Genomic DNA, 9,116 nt, shown 5'->3' with positions numbered 1-9,116 from the left:
TCAACCCAAAACCTTAAGGCAATAGATTTATGGGTCTTTATTCTTATATAGTGCTCTACTTTCTCATTTCTGGTCAATGTGGGACTTAGACTCACACTTGGATTCCTAACATTACTTTGGGGGAATTTCATTTTCACGGTGCTGAGAGATACATGGAAGAGCATGGATCAGAAGTAATGGCGGAAGATAGTGTTGACAGGGGAACTACGACTCCCACGACCATTTTATTTTTACTTTATTTTTTATATATTATTATTTTATTTATATTAATTTATTTTCATTTTATTTCATTTTCTCTATATTTTAAAAAATATATTTATATATTATTATTTTATTTATATTTTATTATTTTATTTATATATTATTACTTTATTTTTATTAATTTAGTTTGGAAAATCTTTTTTAAAATTTAAAAATCATGTTTTTTTTCTCTATTATAATTTCTTATACTTTTTTATTTAGTTTCTCTCTCTTTTGTGCCTCCATCTCTTTCTCTCATTTTATTTCTATCTCAATTTTCACCATTAATTTCTTATTATTTTCAAAATCAAATTGCACTACAGCAAAATTGAGGAATTAAGGAACACTTTGGACCCAACAATTTCTTATTTAGAGTAAGTTCATTTTTTTACCTTTTTTTAAAGCAATATGTTTCCCTCTTGTATGTGACTTTTCTACGCTCTAGGCATATCTCTACCTGTTAAAGATCATAAAATCATGCTTTAATTGTTGACCAAACTCTTCTTTGTGTAGATAAAGCTATTTTAGGCTTTGAAATTGTGTAAGGGAAGAGCAAGATTAGAAATCTACTCTAAGGTAAGGGAAGCTAATCATTTAGAAGTTATTAGTTTTTTTAAAATATTGAGTCTTGCTTTTAAGATTTAATTTGGGGTATTCATAATTTTATCTTTTTGTAAATAGGTGAGAGGTGACAAATTTATATTAGAAAAATTATGATAAAGAGTAAAAGAATTGATTTTTTTTCCAAGAGGAAGGCTTGTGATGAAGATGAAAAAATGCATCTACGTCTAAAATTGAGAAACTTCATGAGAATCCAAATATTGAAGAAAACAAAAAATAACTCTCTAAGGTTCCTAAAGTTACATATAATGAATTTGAAAATACTTTAGAACTTGATCCAGAGAAGCGTCTTCAAATTTGGCAATACCCACCAAATCAAATTGATGAGGTACGAAGGGCTTATCTAAAATGGGATCCATATCAAATGCATCTAGAAAATTATCCATTGTCTGGTAAAGATGATCATCCAAGAAGATTTCAGTACACATGGTTTAGCTTATTTCCTTCATGATTAGAGTATTCGCCATTAAAAGATGCTACATATTGCTTACTGTGCTATCTTATTAGTAAAAAACCAAGCGGATGACTTGACTTAGATGTTTTCATTGTTACAAGTAATTGAGTTTATTTTTATTGAATTCTAATTAGCAATAAGTTGATTATCATCAACATGTTTTAACTTTTTGAATGTTTTTTTATAGGTTTTAAAAGTGTGCTTTCCTTAAACTGTGCTTTCCTTAAACACATTGGGAAGGATCCTTGTTCACCATGCAATATTGCAGTGCCTGCTTGTTAAGACTTGTTAAATCGAAATTGCCACATTAGGAATGTTTTGGAAGTGCAAAGCTTAAATCAAATTATAAAGAATCAGTTACGTCTTAAGACTTTAATTGACGCAATTTGTTTTTTATACATTCAAGCTTGTGCTTTTAGAGGTCATGATGAAAGTAGTGAATCGAGGAACCAAGGTAATTTTCTTGAGATGATAAAACTTATAGCATCATACAATGACGAAGTTGCAAAAGTTGTCTTGGAAAATGCTCCATTCAATTCCAAATATACTTCACCTAAAATTCAAAAGGAGTTATTGAATATTCTTTCTAGTAAAGTGAAAAATCATATTCGTGAGGAAATTGGGGATTCCAAGTTTTGTATAGTTGTCGATGAAGCTTGTGATGAATCAAAAAAAGAGCAAATGGCTCTTGTTTTGAGATTCATTGATAAAAATGGTTTTATTCAAGAGCGATTTTTTGATATTGTGCATGTTAAAGACACTGCAACAATAACTTTGACGAATGAATTGTGTGTTGTACTATCTCGACATAATCTTAAGGTTTCTAATTCCGTGGTCAAGGGTATGATGGTGCTAGCAATATCAGAGGAGAATGGAATGGATTACAAACAATATTTTTGACTGATTATCCTTATGCATATTATGTTCATTATTTTGTTCATCGGTTACAACTTGCCTTGGTTGTTGCATCAAGAGAAGTTATTCCAATTCACCAATTCTTTTCAAAATTGACTTTTATTGTCAATATTGTTTGCTCTTCTAGTAAACGTCATGATGAGTTACAAGCTGCCAAGTTATATGAAATTGCATATTTGAAATTGATAAGCTTGAAAAAGGTAAAGGGGAAAATCAAATTGGTACTTTAAAACGAGTTAGGAATACCCGTTGGAGCTCTCATTTCTCTTCTATTTGTAGCTTGATCAATATGTATGATGCAACTTCTTTAGTTCTAGAAAAAAATATTGTTGATGGATCTACTTACTCACAACGTGGTGATGCTGATAATGCTTACAAAAACTTGACTTCATTTGAGTTTATACTGATCATGTATTTGATGAGAGAAATTATGGGGATAATAGATGTTCTTTGTCAAGCATTACAACAACAATCTCAAGATATAGTTAATGTTATGCGTCTAGTTTGTTCTTGATAAAGGATTGATCCCTACCAAGGATGATGGCCCATGGCACATGCTTAGAAGAAAGGGAGTTCCTTGATCCCTTCCTTTGCTTTTATTTTCTTTAGTTTAAAATTCACTTAAGTTGGCTTGGTTGACTATTTTTAAGTTGACTTGTTGACCTTGACTTTTGGTTGACTTGTTGATTCAAAGGATTAGCTTAACCTAAAGCCAACATGCTAATTCAAATGTAACTTGTTTTGTAGGTTCATTAAGAGGTGGGACAAGGAAGGACAAGTGGCACATTTAGATGGTTTTTGGAGAGCACGTGTGGAGGAAAGAGAAGGAGCAAAGCTTTCTAGAAACATCTAGAAAGGATGACCACATGCCTTGGCCTCCAAGAAGTCAAGAAACATCTAGAAGGAGCATCCACCTTGCCTTGGCCAAGAAGGCTTCTAGAATGTGTCCATGTGCTCCTTTGTTTACCTACTTTTTAGACTCCATGTTTTTTTATTTGCATTGTAATCCTTTTTAGCTTATTTGTTTTTGCTAAGAGGCCCCTAAACACTTCTATTTAAGGGGACCTCTAACACTTGTACAAGGGTTCAACATTTTGGAGAAATTAAACACCTTTGTGTATCAACCATTGTGAGAGTCTTCCTCCCTAGGGAGTGAATGCTTTTAAGCCTTATCTTGAATCTTGATTCAAGTGGCAGCACATATCCACTCATCTTCAAGGTTGTCATTGCTTCTTCTAGCTTAGCCTTGTAGTGGCATGGTTCTCACATTTTTATCATTTCTTTCCATTCCATTTTATGCTTTCATTTTCCTTTATGTGTGTGACTTGGGTTTTACTCTTTTTATGTGTTATCCACTCTTATTTGTTTTGAATCAATCCATTCTTCTCCTTTCTAGAACCTTGGAAAGGAACCCTCACATCTAGATAGCTTGCTATCTTAATGTCCAGTGGAGATTTCCTTGGTTTTCTTAATCAATCATCACCATATTCATTAATCTTCTAAAAGTAAATGAAGTAGGTGAAGAAGTGGTTAGACATATAGTGGTGTGGACTCGGTGTAATCACTGAAATGATAGTGAGTTTGGTGGATCTTGGAGAAGAGGTAGTGGCTTGTTAAACTGTTCTAGGGTAAGTGTTAGATAAGGGAAGGGTGGCTTTTCGGACCTATGGTTTTAAAGAGTGGAGGCAATGTGGGGGAAATAAATTGTTGGCTATCAATGAAAAAAATGGGAGTTTCAAGGGGGTTTTATAGAAGTTTTGAAGGAGGTTTCTCAAAGGTGGGTGTTTCCTTGTCACAACAGACACGAAAGGATCATCCTTTTTAGTAAACAAAGAAGTGAGTATGTGTATGGATCAGAGTAGTGCAGCGGAATGGTGGTAAGAGGTGCATGTGAAAAGTTGTCTTACTCATGACCTAGTCATTGATGAAGGTAGGAGTTCTTTAAAAACAACAAAGATGTCATTCTTATGTGGATTAACTAAAGATATTCAATGATTATCCAGAGGTAGAGGTGTGGGGTTGAACAAGAGGAAATGGACAGGAGAAGTAAAAGATGATTTGAGTTATGTTGTCAGCCTAGAAGTGAGAAGTGAAATTAGATGCTTAAACAGAAAAATTATTCAAGTCCTTTGTTTGACGAGTAAGGGTTGATGGGGAAGTATAAGTGCATGAGCTGGGAATTAAAGTTGTATGGAGATTTTATTAGTGTAGTCATCTAACTAGAACTAGTGAGTTTCTCAAAATGGTTGAAAAAATAAAGGCAAATCGGACAATCAGAGTTTGAGATGTATCATAGGACTGCTAGGTACTTATTAAAATATGGATTTCAAGTTTACAAAATATGTGGTTCTAAGGATACAGTGGAAGGAGGGTTACAAGTTAGTGAATTAGAAATGAAGATGGAGTGCCATAATGGGTTTCGTGTTTACAATAGTTGGAAGTTCTAGTTTGAAAAAGGGATACCAATGTTATGGATTGTGTTAACCTCTACCCGAGTTAGTAGAAAGGTATAATGTTATGGGATTGCTTATGGATAAGGGTGATAAAAAGTGTTCAAATCTTGTTAGTATACCGAAGTCATGCGTGATCAAGTCAATTAAATGGTGCTTCAAGAAAGGAATAAGATGGTGTAATGTGATGTCTAACATGTTTAAAAAATGGGAACCCAGGCTATCTATAGATTTTGGTAAAACCTACAAGAGGTGGTAGAGAACATATGGAAGTTAAGTTTTGTATAACAGATACAATTGTCAGTCAGGCGCAAATGTCGTTCAAGCTTTTCAATCAAATGTTGAGAAGTTGTCTTAAAGGGGTAGTGGTTAGACCAATCTACACTGTTGAACATCATATCACATAGCACAGAGGCATGTTTTCCTTTAGTTAAGGTGTTGGATAGGTAAGTCAAGCAAGTCTTTGTAGTTGTTATAAGAGAAATCAAGAGAGTATGTCTTTATCTTCTACCTGTTGAGTGAATTTTCGAGGTAAAAAATTTTTGTTGTTGGGGAGAATGTGAAACCCCTTTCTTTTACAAAAAACCTGCTTCAGTAAGACCAAAAATCCAGTTCTATCATACCAACCACTCAAGTTCTTCTTCTTCTTCTCGTTCTCTCTGTTATTCTCAACCCATAAACAACTCATTCTTTCTCTCTTCTTGAATGAATTTGGGGCCATTGTGGAGTCATCCTCAGATCGGACCGAACGTCTCCTCCCTTCGAAGTCAAAGACTCCAAACCTTCTTTTTCTTTATTTTTTCGGTTTCTAGGTCTTGATTCTGTTTTGGTTGCGATCAAAGCCTCATTACATCTCTTTGTGCTCTTGTGTTTCCGTTCTTAGGTTGAGTTGGGGTTGTAGTTCTTGTTTCGCTTAGGTCTTTCTTCTCATCCAATTTGATATCTATATCAAGTGCATAATCTGGATAATAGAGGCAAGAGTCAATTAAGCATATAAATGAATAGAATTTTGTGATTTATTTTTCCATTGGTGTTTTTCTTGTGTGATATTGAAACATTAAGAAATGAATATAACTTTGTTGTCTGTGTTATGTTTGGCTTTTCGTTTCTTGGTGATCACCATTATTAGTGTGAGCAGAGTTATGGTACCTAGGTTTGAAATATGTTATTTTATGTTTTTTTTTTATATAAACTAGCTTACCCTTACACTCAATGTCTTGTGTTGTTTGTCTTTCTTTTGTGATGATCACCTATTCGGTTGGAACAGATGAAGTTGTAGGTTTAGAGGCACCTATAAAGGATAAGGAACTAGTGGTTAGGTTAGTGAAAGGTTTCTAGGAGCTTTAAGTAAGTGGTTAACTTGTGGATAAATCTTGGTTGGTTTTAGTTGGTTTGTATAAATGGTATATTTTTATAGTCTGAACTCTTAAAGAACCGTATTAATATACTTTTTATTTAGTTCATCTGTTTTTTTAAATATTATTATGAAATATCTTATTTTATTAGTTTTATACTAGTAAAATAGGTTGTTACATTTAACATATGTAACTATGATTATAAAACATAATTTGTCTTTGAATATTATTATGAAATGTCTTATTTTATTAATTTTATACTAGTAAAAAGGATGTTAAAACTTGTATACTCTAAATTTATATATTAAAATATATAATCAATTAAAATATAATAAATAAAATCTATTGTATTTATTTAATTTAATTAATATATCATTATGATCGACAAATATATAAAATATATAACTCGTAATATAGTTTAATAGAATCAATATACAACTAAACAAAAGTTAATCACTACAAAGATCTGTACATTGCTCCACCCCATTTCTTACCTTGTGTTTGGATGGAGCATTTCAACAATGCTCTGAAATTAAAATACTTTTTATTTGAATTGCTTACAATTAAATTTCCTTTATTTTCGAAATAACTTGTTTGGATAAAGAAATTAAAATACCTTACATTTCAATTTATTGTTTGGATAAAACAATTGAATTTTGATGGTAAGGTTGAGTGAGAAGAAATTCAAATTCCACCTATTTTGAGGGTAATTGAATTTATACTAATTTAGCTAATTGAAATACTTCAAAAAAATGATTGCATTTGAAATGTTTTAATTTCTCCATCCAAACAAAGTATTCATTACAAAGAAAACTATTTTTTCTCCTTTTAGTTCTTTATAAATTTTATAGAAAAAAAAATGAAAATGGGTATCACGCAACGGAAGTAGCCGAATAGGCAATAGAAGAAATGTGGGAAAAATATTTTTTTTTATGATATTTAGAACATGATAGTTGTGGATATTGTCCTTAAAACAAGGCTAAAGTTGAGTGTAAAAAAGAAACACATACAACATTAAAATAAATTATAAAGAAAATTGGTAATATAAAAATCAAAAGAAAAAAATTGACAATGGCATACCTTCTAAAATTTTCAATTTCTCTTCTTTCGTATTAATCTCATTCTTTAGTTCCATACATTACAACTAACTTTTCTCCTCTCTTTTTTTCTGCCTCCTACAACTTGTTTGTTTTTATCCCAAAAGAGGTAAGGAGGTGTGTTTGTGTGAGTGGCAATGGGAAACAAAAATAGAAGTGTAGAGAATCTATTTTTTTTTCGATCTTCTTCGTATGACAGACTGTGTATTTATATACACATTACAATACGAATGTAATTCTAATTTTAATTATAACGAACAATGAAATGAAAGAATTGATTTTGATAGCAACATATTACGAGAATCAAATCAAACACAATATCAAGGATATTGATTCTAATTATTACGAAAAATATTGCTTCTAAGAATTAAAATTATACCCTTCTCTAAAAACAAAGATTTTCAAATATGTTTTGGTAACATATCATGTGAGGAGTGTAAATAGCAAAGAGTGATATATGTATAACCTTTAAGCTCATGAAAAGGGCATGTATGATAAATAAAAACAAATTGAACTTTTCATTTTTTTTTTGTACTAAAATTAAAGGTAAAAAATTGAAAGACAACTTATTTCACTTTTTTTGTTAATATAAAACATGTTTATATATCTTTTTTATATTTTTTCCGATTCTATTAAACTAATTTATTTACCAGAACGAAATTATGTATTGAAAATCATGTATTGATTGCTTAATATATAAAATCACCATTTGAATATTTTTTATCAATCAATATTTGGAAAACATAATCAAAAGTTTTAAAATAGAATTCAACTCTCGTTTCTTCCGTTCTTCCTGTTTATATATATATATATATATATATATATATATATATATATATATATATATATATATATATATATATATATATATATATATATATATATATATATATATATATATATATATATATATATATATATATATATATATATATTCGTATTATATATATTTATGCATTCATGTATATCTTTGTATGTATAAAATAAAAGCAAACCTGACTATCTAACTTAATGCAATTATTTAATATAGTTAATGAAGTATCGTATATTTATTATGACAAATGATTATAATTATTAATGATGAATATTAAGTTTAATATAATTAATTATGATTAATGAATATATAACTTCTACTTTGAATTTACATATTAAAGTACACTATCAACTAAAATATGATAAATGAATTATATTAAATTTATAATTATGAATAATGAATATCAAGTTTAATATAATTAATTATGATTAATGAATATATAACTCTTACTTGAATTTATTCATTAAAATATAATATATTTGTTAAATATATTTAACATATATATGTTTAATAAAATATGCTTAATTAAATTCAAATATGATATTTTGTTGTCGACATAAAATAATATTGAAATAATGAAAGTCATTTGTCATTTTACTTGTAAAATTGTTATACTAAGTATTGATCCTCAGTTTTCTTAACATATAATATTAACTATGTCACCTAATTAAGAAAAAAAACATTAAATGATAGTGAAGATAAGAGGATGATAGATAAACCTGTTTCGGGGTATTGTGTGAATCCATCCCCATTTTGACGGAAAATCCTAACATCATTTAGGTATAGATATGAATACGGAGAATACCCAACCTTTTCATCTGGAAATAAGGATAGGGATGTATATAACCGCTCTGTCCCCGTCCTTATACCCATCATAATACCCATCCCAACCCTATCTCCATCTCTGTTTAAATTATTAAAATATTCAAGTTAATATTAATAATGGAAAAGAATATTTACCTATTTATATATATATATATATATATATATATATATATATATATATTAGTATATCAATATTTTTTTAAACGTTAAATGTAAAAAGTATTTAAGAAAAACTCTGAATTTCATACCATGTTTGTTGGAAGAAAAATAATTGTTTAATTCTAACATAAATAGTTTAATAGTTTCTTTATTCAAGAAAAACTACTAATTTCAATTTCAGACCCA

General features: G+C 29.6%; 1 pseudogene; it reads left to right on the top strand.

Moving 5' to 3' along the window:
• Positions 1-1,108: 1,108 nt before the first annotated feature.
• On the top strand, positions 1,109-4,488 carry LOC114165390 (annotated as a pseudogene).
• The last annotated feature ends 4,628 nt before the right edge of the window (positions 4,489-9,116 follow it).

Source organism: Vigna unguiculata, chromosome 10 (assembly GCF_004118075.2).
Source record: "Vigna unguiculata cultivar IT97K-499-35 chromosome 10, ASM411807v1, whole genome shotgun sequence".
Classification (NCBI taxonomy): domain Eukaryota; kingdom Viridiplantae; phylum Streptophyta; class Magnoliopsida; order Fabales; family Fabaceae; genus Vigna; species Vigna unguiculata.
This window is presented reverse-complemented; position numbering and strand designations above follow the sequence as displayed.